The 18,472-nt window shown below is 45.3% G+C and overlaps 1 long non-coding RNA gene and 1 pseudogene across 1 annotated transcript; both read right to left on the bottom strand.

Annotated features, from left to right (window-relative positions):
• Positions 1 to 9,434: 9,434 nt before the first annotated feature.
• Positions 9,435 to 12,772, bottom strand: LOC147972511 (uncharacterized). Its single transcript, XR_015602573.1, has 2 exons — positions 11,861 to 12,772; positions 9,435 to 11,047 (listed from the first exon to the last, which is right to left on the bottom strand). It is a non-coding gene; the product is annotated as an uncharacterized LOC147972511 (long non-coding RNA).
• An 816-nt stretch (positions 12,773 to 13,588) lies between these two features.
• On the bottom strand, positions 13,589 to 17,151 carry LOC125507270 (uncharacterized; annotated as a pseudogene).
• Positions 17,152 to 18,472: the final 1,321 nt, after the last annotated feature.

Here is an 18,472-nt window from a genome sequence, read left to right on the forward strand (position 1 = left end):
GAGAAAGCAAAGTTGAAAGATGATGGTAGCAATTACACGGACTGGGTCCGTAACTTGAGGATTATCCTCATTGCTGCACAGAAGAATTACGTCCTGGAAGCACCACTGGGTGCTAGGCCTGCTGCTGGAGCAACACCAGATGTTATGAACGTCTGGCAGAGCAAAGCTGATGACTACTCGATAGTTCAGTGTGCCATGCTTTACGGCTTAGAATCGGGACTTCAACGACGTTTTGAACGTCATGGAGCATATGAGATGTTCCAGGAGTTGAAGTTAATATTTTAAGCAAATGCCTGGATTGAGAGATATGAAGTCTCCAATAAGTTCTACAGCTGCAAGATGGAGGAGAACAGTTCTGTCAGTGAGCATATACTCAAAATGTCTGGGTATAATAATCACTTGATTCAATTGGGAGTTAATCTTCCGGATGATTGCGTCATTGACAGAATTCTCCAATCACTGCCACCAAGCTACAAGAGCTTCGTGATGAACTATAATATGCAAGGGATGAACAAGACTATTCCCGAGCTCTTCGCAATGCTGAAAGCTGCGGAGGTAGAAATCAAAAAGGAGCATCAAGTGTTGATGGTTAATAAAACCACTAGTTTCAAGAAAAAGGGCAAAGGGAAGAAGAAGGGGAACTTCAAGAAGAACGGCAAACAAGTTGCTGCTCAGGAGAAGAAACCCAAGTCTGGACCTAAGCCTGAAACTGAGTGCTTCTACTGCAAGCAGACTGGTCACTGGAAGCGGAACTGCCCCAAGTATTTGGCGGATAAGAAGGATGGCAAGGTGAACAAAGGTATATGTGATATACATGTTATTGATGTGTACCTTACTAGAGCTCGCAGTAGCACCTGGGTATTTGATACTGGTTCTGTTGCTAATATTTGCAACTCGAAACAGGGACTATGGAATAAGCGGGCACTGGCAAAGCACGAGGTGACGATGCGCGTGGGAAACGGTTCCAAAGTCGATGTGATCGCGGTCGGCACGCTACCTCTACATCTACCTTCGGGATTAATATTAGACCTAAATAATTGTTATTTGGTGCCAGCGTTGAGCATGAACATTATATCTGGATCTTGTTTAATGCGAGATGGTTATTCATTTAAATCAGAGAATAATGGTTGTTCTATTTATATGAGTAATATCTTTTATGGTCATGCACCCTTGAAGAGTGGTCTATTCTTATTGAATCTCGATAGTAGTAATACACATATTTTGAAGCCAAAAGATGCAGAGTTGATAATGAAAGTGCAACTTATTTGTGGCACTGTCGTTTAGGTCATATCGGTATAAAGCGCATGAAGAAACTCCATACTGATGGACTTTTGGAACCACTTGATTATGAATCACTTGGTACTTGCGAACCGTGCCTCATGGGCAAGATGACTAAAACACCGTTCTCCGGTACTATGGAGAGAGCAACAGATTTGTTAGAAATCATACATACCGATGTATGTGGTCCGATGAATATTGAGGCTCGTGGCGGATATTGTTATTTTCTCACCTTCATAGATGATTTAAGCAGATATGGATATATCTACTTAATGAAACATAAGTCTGAAACATTTGAAAAGTTCAAAGAATTTCAGAGTGAAGTTGAAAATCATCGTAACAAGAAAATAAAGTTTCTACGATCTGATCGTGGAGGAGAATATTTGAGTTACGAGTTTGGTGTACATTTGAAAAACTGTGGAATAGTTTCGCAACTCACGCCACCCGGAACACCACAGCGTAATGGTGTGTCCGAACGTCGTAATCGTACTTTACTAGATATGGTGCGATCTATGATGTCTCTTACTGATTTATCGCTATCGTTTTGGGGTTATGCTCTAGAGACGGCTGCATTCACGTTAAATAGGGCACCATCAAAATCCGTTGAGACGACGCCTTATGAACTGTGGTTTGGCAAGAAACCAAAGTTGTCGTTTCTTAAAGTTTGGGGCTGCGATGCTTATGTGAAAAAGCTTCAACCTGATAAGCTCGAACCCAAATCGGAGAAATGTGTCTTCATAGGATACCCAAAGGAGACTGTTGGGTACACCTTCTATCACAGATCCGAAGGCAAGACATTCGTTGCTTAAGGTTACGATGACAGTTACATTATGAGTTTATGCATTTTGATGTACCGAAGATTGTTCGGAGTCCCGGATATGATCACGGACATGACGAGGAGTCTCTAAATGGTCGAGACGTAAAGATTGATATATTGGAAGCCTATGTTTGGACATCGGAAGTGTTCCGGGTGAAATCGGGATTTTACCGGATTACCGGGAGGTTACCGGAACCCCCCGGGAGCCATATGGGCCTTCATGGGCCTTAGTGGAAAGGAGAAAGGGGCAGCCCAAGGTGGCTGCGCCACTTCCCCCTCCCCTAGTCCTATTAGGACTAGGAGAAGGTGGCCGGCCCCCCTTTCTCTCTCTCCCCCCTTGGGAATCCTAGTTGGAATAGGATTGGGGGGGGGGAGTCCTACTCCCGGAAGGAGTAGGACTCCTCCTGCGCCTCTCTCCCTGGCCGGCGCCCCCCTCCCCTCTTGGCTCCTTTATATACTGAGGTAGAGGCACCCTAGAACACACAAGTTGATCCACGTGATCTATTCCTTAGCCGTGTGCGGTGCCCCCTGCCACCATATACCTCGATAATACTGTAGCGGAGTTTAGGCGAAGCCCTGCTGCTGTAGTTCATCAAGATCGTCACCACGCCGTCGTGCTGACGAAACTCTACCCCGACACTTTGCTGGATTGGAGTCCGGGGATTGTCATCGAGCTGAATGTGTGCTCGAACTCGGAGGTGCCGTAGTTTCGGTGCTTGATCGGTTGGATCGTGAAGACGTACGACTACTTCCTCTACGTCGTGTCATCGCTTCTGCAGTCGGTCTGCGTTGGGTACGTAGACAACACTCTCCCCCTCGTTGCTATGCATCACATGATCTTGCATGTGCGTAGGAAATTTTTTGAAATTACTACGAAACCCAACAGATGTATGGATGGCCACTTGGACCGAACTTCTTTCCTTAACCCTACACCTCTCACGTCCTAGCTTGGTATTGCTCCCTTGCTTCTCCATGGCCATTTCCATGGTAACTAAGTATGCACAAGGTCTCCTCTTGAGGTAGTAGCCATGTCTCATATGAAGTTAAGGGTGGTTCAAAGAGGAGCGAGTTAACCTCCTTCTCGGTGGCGCATGCATGTGCTCCAGTCATCGTTCCACTTAGCACCTCAGGTGTTGGTGTAGAATCCATGGGGATGTTCGTGGGGCGGTCCGCACCATCTCCCCCCCCCTTCGGGGGGGGGGGGGAGTCCGCTCTCGGATCGTGAACTTTTCGCTCTAGTCGATGACACTGAAATTTTCGCTCAGCGAGTACTTTTCACAAGGGATGTCGATCTTGTAGGCGTTGTTATTGACCCTTTATAGAACCCTAAAGGGGCCATCGGCTTGGGTAGAAGCTTGGACTTGCATTATTCCGGAAAGCGATTGATAATCCCCAAGTGCAAGGAATCATCGTAGCACTTTCCAAAGGTGGAAGTGATAAGTATGGAGTGTCGAACCCACAAGGAGCTAAAGGTAAGATCAATATTCTCTCAAGCCCTATCTGTCACTGATACGACTTTACGTGCACCGAACGTTTGCTTCGAACTAGCAACGAGAAATAAAACTACATTGTGGGTATGAAGAAGATAACTTTGCATGGTAACGGAGAGCTAAAACATAAAAGTAGGTGATGTTATCATGAAGTTAGAATATATTACTAAATAATATAAATAGCGAGTGTGGAATAATGGTGGATCGGTGTGCGGAATTGTCCTAGGCAATTGTTAACAAGACCGGTAATCACTATTGCAGTTTCATATGAGGGAGAGGCATAAGCTAACATACTTTCTCTACTTGGATCATATGCACTTATGATTGGAACTCTAGCAAGCATCCGCAACTACTAAAGATCATTAAGGTAAAACCCAACCATAGCATTAAAGCATCAAGTCCTCTTTATTCCCATACGCAACAATCCCTCTTACTCGGGTTTAAGCTTCTGTCACTCTAGCAACCCACCATAAGCGAATCATGAACGTATTGCAACACCCTACAGCGGGAATCCCTCACGCTTGCGCGACACGGAGGGCACCATAGGACAGCACCAAAGTAAAACATACAACTCATACCAATCTAGATCATCAATCAACCCAAAGACGGAGGGCACCATAGGACAGCACCAAAGTAAAACATACAACTCATACCAATCTAGATCATCAATCAACCCAAAGACAAAAGATATCTACTCAAAACATCATAGGATGGCAAAACATCATTGGATCATAATATGTGGCATAAAGCACCATGTTCAAGTAGGGATTACAGCGGTGTGCGGGAGAGTGGACCGTGTAAACGAGATGAGGATGGTGACGATGATGATGGTGATGTTGATGAAGACAATCACCGTGGCGATGATTCCCCTCCTGATGGCACTCCGGCGCCACCAGAAGAGAGGAGGAGAGGTTCTCCCCCTTGTGCTCCTCCTCCATGGCCTCCAACCTCTGGTCCTTGGCCTTCATGGTGATGATGGCCCCTCCGGGATACTCCTCCATGGCCACTGGTGATGATGGCCCCCTCCGGCAGGGTGCCGGAGAGGGCCTAGATTGACTTTCTCGTGGCTACAGAGGCTTGCGGCGGCGGAACTTCTGATCTAATCTCTGTTCTCGAAGTTTTAGGGTACGAGAGTATATATGGGTGCAAGGAGTACGACGGTGGAGCTTCGGGGGCCCCACGAGGCAGGGGGCGCGCCCTAGGAGGGTGGGCGCGCCCCCACCCTCGCGAGCACCTCCCTTATCTCCTGACGTAGGGTCCAAGTCCATCCGGTAGCTTTCCTTCCAAAAATAACTTCTCCAGTTGATTTCGTTCTGTTTCGACTCCGTTTGATATTCCTTTTCTTCGAAACACTGAAATAGGCAAAAAAAAGTAGATAAAATAGCATGGAGCAATAAAAAATAATATAAAAGTGGATGATAAAGCCCAATATTGTCCGAAATAGTAGATAGAATAGCATGGAGCAATCAAAAATTATAGATACGTTGGAGACGTATCAGCGATCCTTTCGAAGGTGTAGCCACAGAAGGTCTCCGGGGTTGAACACCATGTGTCTCTTTTTGGCGTTGATATTGCATGCCATTGCACTTGTGCTCGATGGTGAGTATTGTCTCTTCATGCATCTTCTTCATGTAGTTGGCTTGAGACTTGAAAATCCATTGTTGGTGCACTCCTGTAGAGGAAGCGGAAGGATATCCAAGCCATAGACCACTTCTAAGGGAGACTTCATCATTGTCAAATGTCTTCCATGATTGTAGGCGAACTCGGTAATGGGTAAGCACTCTTCCCACTCCCTGGCGTTTTTTTAATGAGTAAGCGAAGTAGGATAGATAGTGTGTGATTGACCACCTTCGTTTGGCCATTTGTTTGAGGATGATACACCAATGAGAACAAGAGCTTGATTCCTAGCTTGGCGCAAAGAGTCTTCCGAAATTAGCTCTAGTATTTAACATCACGGTATTAGATGGTTATCTTGGGCGCTCCATGTACACACAAGATTTTGAAGGAAATATGCCCTAGAGGCAATAATAAAGTTGTTATTTATATTTCCTTATATCATGATAAATGTTTACTATTCATGCTAGAATTGTATTAACCGGAAACTTAGTACATGTGTGAATACATAGACAAATAACTAGCTCGTTGAATCAAAGATGGTTAAGTTTCCTAGCCATAGACATGAGTTGTCATTTGATTAACGGGATCACATCATTAGAGAATGATGTGATTGACTTGACCCATTCCGTTAGCTTAGCACTTGATCGTTTAGTATATTGCTATTGCTTTCTTCATGACTTATACATGTTCCTATGACTATAAGATTATGCAACTCCCGAATACCGGAGGAACACTTTGTGTACTACCAAACGTCACAACATAACTGGGTGATTATAAATGTGCTCTACAGGTGTCTCCGATGGTACTTGTTGAGTTGGCATAGATCGAGATTAGGATTTGTCACTCCAATTGTCGGAGAGGTATCTCTCGGCCCTCTCGGTAATGCACATCACTATAAGCCTTGCAAGCAATATGACTAATGAGTTAGTTGCGGGATGATGCATTACGGAATGAGTAAAGAGACTTGCCGATAACGAGATTGAACTAGGTATTGAGATATCGACGATCGAATCTCGGGCAAGTAACATACCGATGACAAAGGGAACAATGTATGTCATTATGCGGTTTGACCAATAAAGATCTTCGTAGAATATGTGGGAGCCAATATGAACATCCAGGTTCCGCTATTGGTTATTAACCGGAGACGTGTCTCGGTCATGTCTACATAGTTCTCGAACCCATAGGGTCCACACGCTTAGCGTTCGGTGACGATCGGTATTATGAGTTTATGTGTTTTGATGTACCGAAGGTAGTTCGGAGTCCCGGATATGATCACGGACATGACGAGGAGTCTCGAAATGGTCGAGATATAAAGATCGATATATTGGATGACTATGTTTAGACATCGAAAAGGTTTCGAGAGAGTTTGGGCATATACCGGAGTACCGGGGGGTTACCGGAACCACCCGGGGAGTCAATGGGCCTTAATGGGCCATAGTGGAAAGGAGGAGGAGGCGGCCAAGGTTGGGGCGCCCCCCCCCCTAAGCCCAATCCGAATTGGGAGGGGGGCCAGGCCCCCTTTCCTTCTCTCCTTCTCCCCCTTCCTTCCCTCTCTTACTCCAACTAGGGAAGCAGGAATCCTACTCCCACCGGGAGTAGGACTCCCCCCTTGGGCGCGCCTAGGAGGCCGGCCCTCTCCCCCTCCTCCACTCCTTTATATACGGGAGAGGGGGCACCCCATAGACACACAAGTTGATCATTGATCTCTTAGCCGTGTGCGGTGCCCCCCTCCACCATAATGCACCTCGGTCATATCGTCGTAGTGCTTAGGCGAAGCCCTGCGCTGGTAGCTTCATCATCACCGTCATCATGCTGTCGTGATGACGAAGCTCTCCCTCGACACTCTGCTAGATCGTGAGTTCGTGGGACGTCACCGAGCCGAACATGTGCAGATCGTGGGGGTGCCGTACTTTCGGTGCTAGGATCGGTCGATCATGAAGACGTACGACTACATCAACCGCGTTGTCATAATACTTCCGCTTTCGGTCTACGAGGGTATGTGGACAACACTCTCCCTTCTCGTTGTTATGCATCACCATGATCTTGCGTGTGCGTAGGAATTTTTTTGAAATTACTACGTTACCCTACAGATTTCCCTACAAAATAAAGTTGCAACATGTCAAGCATCATCGGTCTTGTGGCATGGAATAAAGTGTGTCATCTTAGAGAATCTATCAACAACTATGAATATCGAGTCTTTTTTATTTTTATTCCTAGGCAAACCAAATATGAAATACATGCTTATGTCATCCCAATGTGCACATGAAATAGGCAATGTCATGTAAAGATCATGGGATTGAGCTTTGAGCTTAACTTTGCGGCATGTATTGCATCGGTTGACAGAGCGTCCAACATCGCGAAACACCCTTGGCCAAAAGTACTTGTGGGCAACGTCACATAAGTCTTTTCACGCGCAAAGTGCCTCATGAGTCCCCCACCATGTGATTCTTGCAAAAGTAGTAAACGTAAAAAAACTCTCGGGAACATAAAGCTTGTTAGCACGCATTAGATAACCGTCTTTCATGTAATATATGGTTCCCAACAAGTTCCATTTTGACAATTAACAAAAGAAGGCGCAAAGAAAGCATCATGCTCATACAAATCTTTAATATGATCAAAGCCAACGACATAGTGTTCAAGTTGGGTGATTAACATGCATTTGCGAGAAAAAGCAATCGCTACGACATTTTCTTTACCCTTCTTGTATAAGATGACATAAGGAAAAGGCTCGATATATTCACTCCATTTAGAATGACAACTATTCAACTTACATTGACCCTTGAATAACTTCTGCATCTTGATTGTAACCCTGTAGTTATGGAATAAAATTCCCATTTTCTCCACAAAAAAAGAGGATCCTTTTTTTTGTGAATCGACGATTGAATTGAACCTTACGTATTTCAAGTACGGTAGATGGGCAATAATTGGATAGTAGTAATTTTGGGAAAGTAATAATTACGAGACAATAATAATTGGATAGTAATAATTACAAACTTAATGGTAATGATAACATTGAGCGTGCTAGACATGTTTAGTGCTAAAAGTCGAGGAAATATAGGCCGTTAACTCAACAAGATGCGTTGGATGTCTGCACTTACTCCTTTTGTAACATTAAAAATAATTGACATTTAAGGGAGAATGAGCATTTTCTGTTTGACGCCAAAAGCCGGGATGCTAAAATTTGACAAAGGCCAAATATTGGCTAGTGATTGGTTACCAATTTTTTGGCAACATTTGATTTTTTTAAAAATTTTGCTAATATGAGACGTTAGCATCAAACCAATTAGCCTAACTAATTGTATAGTTATAATTCTGGGACTGTAGTCATTGGAAAGTAATAACGACATGGCAATCAAAACAGAATATTCATAATTACAACAATTTTTTTGAAAAGAAAGCCTACTGGCACTTTTATTTATGTGGTGGCAGAGTTACATCATGAAAGTACACGAGGTAATAAGAATTCAGGAGTAACAACCACCCAAACATAGCTAGTTTTAGAATCATAACAAGTCCTAGCCAAGAAATGTGCCAGCCCATTCGCTTCCCTGGAACAAAAACTGAACGATATTGATGTAACACCATGAGCCAAGTGAAAGCAGTCTGCAAGTAATGCTGAGCATGCTGGACCGTTATACAAGTTATGGCAATACTCCCGAACTCCCGCCCCAGTACTGGGTGGCGTCGAGGTTATCTCACCAACGAACTGCATAAAAGAGATTTTCGATGTCGGCGTACTAAACTCAGGTATTCCAGAACTGCAACGATAAAATTGTGACGACAACACCTCGGAGCTCAACTCCCCGGGACACTTCCACAAAACCCCTGACAGGAGGCACCAAGACAATGTTCTCGTCACAAAACCATCGGAACGATTCCAAGATACCCGCGTGATCCTAATTTTTTTTAGTGAAATTTGAGAAGAGAAGAGTCAAAACTCTACGTGAGGATGCCTTACCAGAGCGATGAGGAGACTGGGAAGTAAAAAGAATTCCTAAACTCTCCGATATATAATTCTAAATGACTCAAAACATTTTTCTAGACACAACTCGGCTGCTAAAAACGATCAATCAGTGGGGGCTCCTAAGGTCGGGGAAGGCTCTGATTACCAACTTGTAACACCCTCGATGCGACTACAGCTCCCACGTGTCGAGGCACGACTTAGAGACATAATCGCATTGAAGGCATATGTCGCAAGTGAGGTAATCTTCACACAACCCATGTAATACATAAGGGAAAAGATACATAGTTGGATTACAATCGCCACTTCACACAATTACATGAATAAAACATTACATCATCCAGATACAATCAAGGTCCGACTACGGAACCAAAATAAAAGAAGAACCCCAAATGCGACACGGTCCCCGATCGACCCCAACTGGGCTCCACTACTGATCAACTAGAACGAAACAACACAAAGGACAACATCTTCATCGAGCTCCTCCTGAGCTTGGTTGCGTCATCTGCACGGACTCATCGGCACCTGCAAGCTGGTTTTGGAAGTATCTGTGAGCCACGGGGACTCAGCAATCTCGCACCCTCGCGATCAAGACTATTTAAGCTTATGGGTAAGGTAAAGGTATGAGGTGGAGCTGCAGCAAGCGACTAGCATATATGGTGGCTAACATACGCAAATGAGAGCGAGAAGAGAAGGCAAAGCACGGTCGATAAAAGTATGATCAAGAAGTGATCCTAAAACAACCTACGTAAAGCATAACTCCAACACCGTGTTCACTTCCCGGACTCCGTCGGAAAGAGACCATCACGGTAACACACGCGGTTGATGCATTTTAATTAAGGTCAACTTCAGGTTTTCTACAACCGGACGTTAACAAATTCCCATCTGCCCATAACCGCGGGCACGGCTTTTGAAAGTTCAAATCCCTGCAGGGGTGTCCCAACTTAGCCCATCACAAGCTCTCACGGTCAACGAAGGAATAGACCTCCTCCCGAGACATTCCGATCAGACTCGGTATCCCGGTTCTACAAGACATTTCGACAGGGTAAAACTAAACCAGCAACACCACCCAGATATGCCGACAAATCCCGATAGGAGCTGCACATATCTCGTTCTCAGGGCACACCGGATGAGCAAGACGTCGGGTAAGCCAGCCCAGAGTTGCCCCTGGTAGCCTCGGACATCGCTCAGTTGGACCAACACTCAGAGGAGCACTGGCCCGGGGGGGTAGAATAATGATGACCCTCAGGAGCGCGACTCCCAAGGGAAAGGAAAAAGGCTAGATGGCAAAATGGTAAAAACAATGTTGGGCATTGCTGGAGGAGTTTTACTCAAGGCGAACTGTCAAGGGGTTCCCATAATAGCCCAACCGCGTAAGGAACGCAAAATCCGGGAACATAACACCGATATGACGGAAACTAGGGCGGCAAGAGTGGAACAAAACACTAGGCATAAGGCCGAGCCTTCCACCCTTTACCAAGTATATAGATGCATTAATTAAATAAGATATATTGTGATATCCCAACAAGTAAACATGTTCCAACAAGGAACAACATCTCCATGTTCCAACAAGGAACAAACTTCAATCTTCACCTGCAACTAACAACGCTATAAGAGGGGTTGAGCGAAGCGGTAACATAGCCAAACAACGGTTTGCTAGGACAAGGTGGGTTAGAGGCTTGGTTCAACAATATGGGAGGCATGATAAGCAAGTGGTAGGTATCGCAGCATAGGCATAGCAAAAGAGAGAGCAACTAAGCAAGCAAAGATAGAAGTGATTTCGAGGGTATGGTCATCTTGTCTGAGATCCCGCAAGGAAGAAGAACGAGTCCATGAAGAAGACAAACGGACGTAGACGAACGGGCCCTCACAAACGCGACGTTACTGGAACCAACCCGAAGAAGAAAACACCGGAAAGAAGCACACAACATAGTAAAAAACCAACACATAAGCATGTCATGATGCACAATCAAGTATGATGCATGTCCGGTTTAAAGAAGCAAGGCATGGCAAAGTGCACAAACAATCCTACAGATTAAATGGAGCTCAATATGCAACGAGTTGCATATTGACGAAACACCACGATAAGTTATTTAGTTTGATCCCGTTTATGTACCCAACAATATTAAATGTTGTTAAATATGGCAAGAGGGTGAAGCAAAGTAAACTAACTATTTAGGCAAGTTTAAATGAGGCCGGAAACAACGAACAACAATTCCGGTAAATCCCCATGTCCATATATTAGGTTTGGTCCTGTTCTGCCCTAAACCATATTTTAGGGTTGTTAGACATGGCAAAGTGATGCCACCATGTTAAACTAGACATTTTTCTACCCCATTTATATATAAAGTTTGTTTAAAATGGAGCTACGGTTATTTAGTTATGAAATAAAGCATTTTAACATGGCATAGGAGCAAATTTAAACAACCAACATTTTAAATATTTAAAACATGGATGAAAAAGATATATTATTAAACTAGATGAAAAACTAAGCAAGTTTCATATTAAGTTTGTTTTAATCCGATGCACGGTTTGTGAGATATTAAATGCATAAAGTTTAGGGGCTCTTCTGAAAAACTGCAGTCTCAGGAAATAAACAGAAAAACGCAGAGCCTAAAAAAAATCTATTCGGGCCAAAACTGGCAGGCCGGCCCAACAAGTAAAAAAAACAAAAGGGGAAAAGCTGGGGTGGCTCACATTGGGCTGAGGCCCAGTTGGGAAGAGGCTGTAACAGGCCGGATCTGGGGAAGTAGGGTGGATCTAGGCAGTGGCCCAGCGAGGCGATGCGAGAGCGCACGGTCAACGGGAGCAGGTGCGTCTTCGTCCTTGAACTCGTGCTCGAAGCAGGACCTAGCGGCGGCCCTGGACTCCTACGGAAGCAGGCGACGGCCAAGGGAAGGTCGAGGGCGGACGGGACGGGCGTAGGGGTCGCGAACGAGCAGGACGGAGAGGAAGCAGTGGCGCGGTCCATACAGAGGGTCAACCCGGGCGCGCCCGGCTCGTCCTCGAAGCAGAGGCGAGGCGCTCGCCGAGAGGAGACAGGACGGCGACAACGGACTTGGCGGGGAGGAGGCAGGGAACACAGGGCCTCGTGAAGCAGGACGACGGCGGCGGACTTTGCGTACGGCGAGGCTGACGGAGGCCGGACGGACCTGTCCGTTCCAAGGTCAGGCGACGGAGCTTGCCTCCTGCAGGAACAAGGCAACGGTGGCGCTGCTCCTGCGGCTTGAACGTCTGCACATCAAAACGGGAGAGGGAGAGAGAGGGAAATGAGCACGGGCAGCAGGGGAAAGAAAGAAGGAAGGAACGAGAGAGGAGGCGCGAGGTTGGTTCCGGCGCTGCTGCTGGTGGCCGGCGGAGATGACTCGGTGGTTGGCCTGCGCGAGGGAGACGAGGTGAGGAGGAGGCGCTCGGCTGCAGTCTCGATCCCATCTGGATTGAGCGCTGGGAGACAGCGCGCCGTGGGGGTTGGCTCGGGGCTCGGGCAGGATTGGTGGGGATGGATTTCTGGATCAGTTTGGTGGTTGGTTGGGTGAAGAGCTCGAGGTGGATTGGAAGGTGGCGGCGGCCGAGAGGGATCGATGGGACATCTCCCTAGAAGCTAGGGATCGATGGGACATCTCCCTAGAAGCTAGGGTTTTGCCCGGATTTAGACTAGGGAGTTTTTATATAAGGAAAGGAGGAGAACTTTAGGGGCTAATCCGTCCCTTTAAATAAAATCGAACGGTCGAGAAAAATAAACTAGGAAGTCCAAATGAGAAAACGGTGACGTTTTGTAGATGTTTGGAGATGATCCGGATCCAACGGTGACGACTGCCCGGGTCGGGTCCGGGACAACTTTCGACGCGCGCGAGGGGGGTGCGGGCTGACGAGAGAGGTTAGGTTGGACCTGGCGGTAGGTAGTGAGCTGTGTAGACGGTCTCGAGCTGAGAGAAGAGAAGAGAGGGGGGCCCGGCGACTGTTTCCGGAGACCGAAAACGTCCGACGTTAGACCGGCTATAATGCCGCTATAGTTTAACGGTTGGGCTATCAAACGAACTCCGAATGCGATGAAACTTGACAGGCGGTCTATCTACACTATAATAAGACCGCACGTCAACTCTCGTCCCATTCTGAGAACATTTTTCGGACACTTATAAAATAATATTTCGGACATGCCGCGGGCGCGTGCAAGTGTGTCTGGGCTCAGAATGGACGACGGACGGAACTGGGGAACCCGGACGGATGCAAGTTTTGAAAACATGATGATGCAATGCATATGATGACATGACAAGATGCAACACGCAAGCAAATGACATGGCAACGCCGGCGAATAACTGGAAGACACCTGACGCAATAGTCTCGGGGCGTTACACCATGAATGATACAGATGAACATCTCGAACGGTCAATTTATTAGCAGCTACTACTAACCACATCCTAGTTCTTACTTATAGCACATGGTACAGTGGCAATAGCGCTTGACCCCCTTGGCGGTGCAGTAGGCCGCCTTGACCCTCATGTCCGGGTTCTGGTTGGCGCACTCCTGCGCGCACAGCCAGTCCATGCATATCAGGGAGAAGAAGTGCTCTTCCTCGCATCTCTCTGCGCGGAAAGAAATACATGGATGGATGGACGCAGTTAGCAGGAGATCTTTTTTCGTGGAAGAGAGATGGAAAAGAGAAGGGCAAGGCAATCGAGTACCTGCTGCAAGAGCGGGGCTTGCTGCTAGAAGGGTGAGCACGACGAGGAAGCAGAGAGCGCTTCTCCCCTCCATAGGTGGGTGTGTGTTTGTTTTGAGAGGACGGTCTCGAATTGAATCTGGAACACAAGATTGATATTGCACTCTGCGAGACACACACAGTATAGGTAGAAGAGATCGTATTCAGGGCCGTCTCCAGGAATTCGAGGGCCCGGTGCGAAAAGAAAATTGGGACCCTAAATTTTAAAAAATATACAATTACGCAAGCATAATCACCTAATTATGTAATTAAAATTTATATTATTTCATACAATGCTTAGAATATTCTGAAGTATCAATGCAAAATACTAAAACCAATAAACTGACCTCATTCTCAAAGTGTCATCCGTCTTGTGTTCCTTGAAATGAAATCTTCAATTACATCTTCATAATTAATCTTCTCCAAGACATCATTTTCAAGTGCTATTGTCGCCAAACCATTGAGTCTTTCTTGTGTCATAGTTGAACGCAAATATATTTCAGCAACTTGAGTTTAGAGAAGCTCCTTTCCGCAGTTGCAACAGTTACAGGAATGGTTAACAAAATCCTGTATGCAATAATAGCATTAGGATAGAAGGGGCGCTTCATTAGAATCTCAAGAATATCAACGGGGCCCATAGATTTCTTAACTAAATCCTAGATGAAAATTAACTCGTAAAACAATTCAGCTCCATCAATATCTTTGTGTTCTCCATTCTTAAGTGCATCCTCAAGATTAACACAAGCAGCCAGCAAACTCTTATCATCCATAGATCGCAGCCTATCTGAAGTAAATAAGAAACCAAAAGTTTTTTCATACCCCTGATATTGCTCAAACCTCATGGTAAGTGAAACTATAGCTTGATCGACCACTTGTAGAAAATAATTGACCCTAAATGACTCCTCTGCAGATTGTGAAGCAATAGATGCATCATCTGCACCCTCATCGAATTGTCTTCTTCTTTTGATTTTCCGCTTGGTGCGGAACTCTGGATGAATATCCATCTCAAGTGCAATTTCTTTTGCATCTTCCAATGCTTTTGAAAAGCCAGTTTCTCTATACTTCTTGAAAAAGGAAAGCAGACCCTGTATAGACTCAATTGCAATATCAATAAGCATGTCCTTTGATTGTAGCTGCTTGCTGACTAAATTAACAGCGGATAATATATCATACCAGATAATTATTGACAATAAAAATTCAAAACCACCAAGTTCATTTTCTGCCAATGATTGTGCTTCACTACTTGTCAATGGATCCTTATCAGTTTCAGCCACTTGTAGTAAAGCCTCCCTTATTTCTGGCATTTGAATCCATATAGCCTTAACACTCTCAACATGACTCTCCCAACGAGTAGATGACAATGACTTGACAGTCAACTTCTTTAAGTTATCTTTGAGAATTTGCCATCGTTTAGTCGAATTAGCAAATATTGTATAGATGCGTTGTATAATTCCAAAGAAGTCTGTTGCTTTACGACAAGACTTCGCCATATCGCATAGTGCCAGATTTAGACTATGACAACCACAAGCTGAATAAAATTCCCTTGGATATTTGTCCAGAAATTTCTTTTGTACCCCTTTATTGTTTCCTTTCATATTTGACCCATTATCATAACCCTGCCCTCTCACATTGTCCACATCAAGGCTAAGATTATTCAACTCCTCTTCTAGAACATTAAACAAACCTTGCCCAGTGGTATCATTCACCTCCAAAAAGCCTAAGAAAGATTCTTCGATGCAAACAGAAGCAGAAGATGTATCTACATACCTAATTATCAAAGACATTTGTTCTTGGTGGCTTGCATCAGGAGTACAATCAAGGATAACTGAGAAATATTTTGCTTCCTTTACCTTTTCAATGATTCTTGACCTGATGGCAGTAGCGAGCATGTTTATTAACTCATTCTGTATAGAAGGGCCAAGGTAGTGATCACGAATTTTTTCATTGGTGATGCGGTCAACATGCTCTTTGATAACTGGGTCAAATTCAGCCAACATTTCAATCAGTCCTAGAAAATTCCCATTGCTCTCTTGGTACAACTTGCTATTGCTGCCACGAAATGCTATATTATGTTCTGCAAGAAATTTTACAATCAACAAAATCCCGAGCAAAACTTTTCTCCAATGCTCCTTTTCCTTTTCAAGTTCTCGCTGAGCAACTTTGTCAATTGTTTGATTCTTCTGCATCCTGAGACGGAAGTCATACCATGCAGTCATATTTGTGATATGCTCTCTACTTGATTCATGCTCTTTTAGTCTAGCCCCAAGATGAATCCAGTCACTTAAACCCTCATTTGCTAGCTGTCCTCTCACATGCCCCCTTTTTAATAATTTGCAACAGAAACAAAATGCTTTATCGAGGCCGCTGTTGTACACAAGCCACTCTCTGTCAAACTTTTCTCCATTTGGGAGAATTCTACTAAATGATAATGCAGAAAACCTTCTAGAGAACTTGTCATAAGGACCATACTCAATATCTTCTCTTTTAGGACCCTTTTGCAGCAAGATATCAATCTTTTTCGGATCAAGTCCATCCCAATTTCTAGGATCAAATATATCGGGCTGAACGGAATTATTCATGTCATCCGAAATATTAGGATCATGATCTTCATCTAAAATATTGACATCATTACCTTCATCAATTTCTGTAGCGGCAACCTCAACCTCTTGGGCATTATCAGCAAGACCATGATCACCTTCATGAATTTCTGCAGTGACAACCTCAACCTCTACTGCATTATCATCGTGACCATCATCAATATTACCATCTGGAGTATGATTTTCAGAATTATTTTGGGGTACTATCACAGCCCATTTATCAAGAGCACCCCTTTGAATTTCAGCATCTTCTTCTAATTTCTGTTTCTTCTTACACTTGAAGGCACCAGAATCATACTTTCTTCCAGAACTAGAATGCATGATTATTTCTGTTTCAATGAAATATATACTCTTTCAATTTATTTGAACTGATGAGCTCACATGAAATATAGGCTTGTGACATGTATAGGTAGTTCAAAAAACTTACAATCAGATAGAACCTTGATTTTGTACTTGGACGATAGTACGAGCAACTACTGAAATTCTCGAATCTGTGACTACTTCTGAACTTGAACGACTGCACAAAAAATCATTCCCAAACATATTAACATAACTCTGTAATTTGTATCAAAATTAGAGAAAAGGGGAGAGCGTAGGGAGCAGGGAGGGCACCACACCGGTTGGTCTTCTGTTCCTGATTTCCTGTTGGGCGGCACCGCGGCAGTGTCGGCCGGCCGCCGGCGCGACGGCATCCAGCGCTAGAAAGTAGTCCGCTTCTTGCCCATCGCCTCGCTGAACCTGCAAGGTTGCAACGCGATCGACCGATCGCCACCGAGCCGCCGATTCAATCGGAAGCGATGGGGAGATGGAAAGCCTAGCGATCAGGCAAGGAATAGAAAGCGGAAGTTACGGAACGTACTGCACTGGGGCTGTCGTTTCATCTACGATCGATCAATCCACGCGATGGGAAAGCCTATCGCTCGAGACTTGACCGGACCAGGCCCAAGAAGGCCTAAAACTGAATTTTTTCCAGACTATACATATATTTATATGGACCCTAGTTGGGGGCCCTGTGCGAGCGCATAGCTCACACAAGCCCTTGGACGGCCCTGATCGTATCCTCTATATCTATAACATTATACTCCCTAGTTTTAAAGAGCCCACATTGAATTGAGGTCACCAATGGAGATTGAGTCATCCGATTTTGACCGGGTCAACAATTTCTCAAAGCTATCTCATTCAATTCTTTTATACTATATGTTGGGGAACGTAGTAATTTCAAAAAATTTCCTACGCACACGCAAGATCATGGTGATGCATAGCAACGAGAGGGGAGAGTGTGATCTACGTACCCTTGTAGATCGACAACGGAAGCGTTTGGTTGATGTAGTCGTACGTCTCCACGGCCCGACCGATCAAGCACCGAAACTACGGCACCTCCGAGTTCTAGCACACGTTCAGCTCGATGACGATCCCCGGACTCCGATCCAGCAAAGTGTCGGGGAAGAGTTCCATCAGCACGACGGCGTGGTGACGATCTTGATGTACTACTGTCGCAGGGCTTCGCCTAAGCACCGCTACAATATTATCGAGGACTATGGTGGCAGGGGGCGCCGCACACGGCTAAGAATATGATCACGTGGATCAACTTGTGTTTCTCTGGGGTGCCCCTGCCTCCGTATATAAAGGCTCAAGGGGGGGGGTGCGGCCGGCCTAGAGGTGGCGCGCCAGGAGGAGTCCTACTCCCTCCGGGAGTAGGATCCCTCCCCCCAATCCTAGTTGGAATAGGATTCGCAGAGGGGGGAAAAGAGAAAGGGGGGCCGGCCCCCTCTCCTTGTCCTATTCGGACCAAAGGAGGGGAGGGGGGCGCGGCCCATCTTAGGCTGCCTCTTCTCTTTTCCACTAAGGCCCACTAAGGCCCATATAGCTCCCGGGGGGTTTCGGTAACCTCCCGGTACTCCGGTAAAATCCCGATTTCACCCGGAACACTTCCGATATCCAAACATAGGCTTCCAATATATCAATCTTTATGTCTCGACCATTTCGAGACTCCTCGTCATGTACGTGATCACA

Source organism: Triticum urartu, chromosome 5A (assembly GCF_056163025.1).
Source record: "Triticum urartu cultivar PI428250 chromosome 5A, HENAU_Tu73, whole genome shotgun sequence".
In the NCBI taxonomy this organism is placed as follows: Eukaryota; Viridiplantae; Streptophyta; class Magnoliopsida; order Poales; family Poaceae; genus Triticum; species Triticum urartu.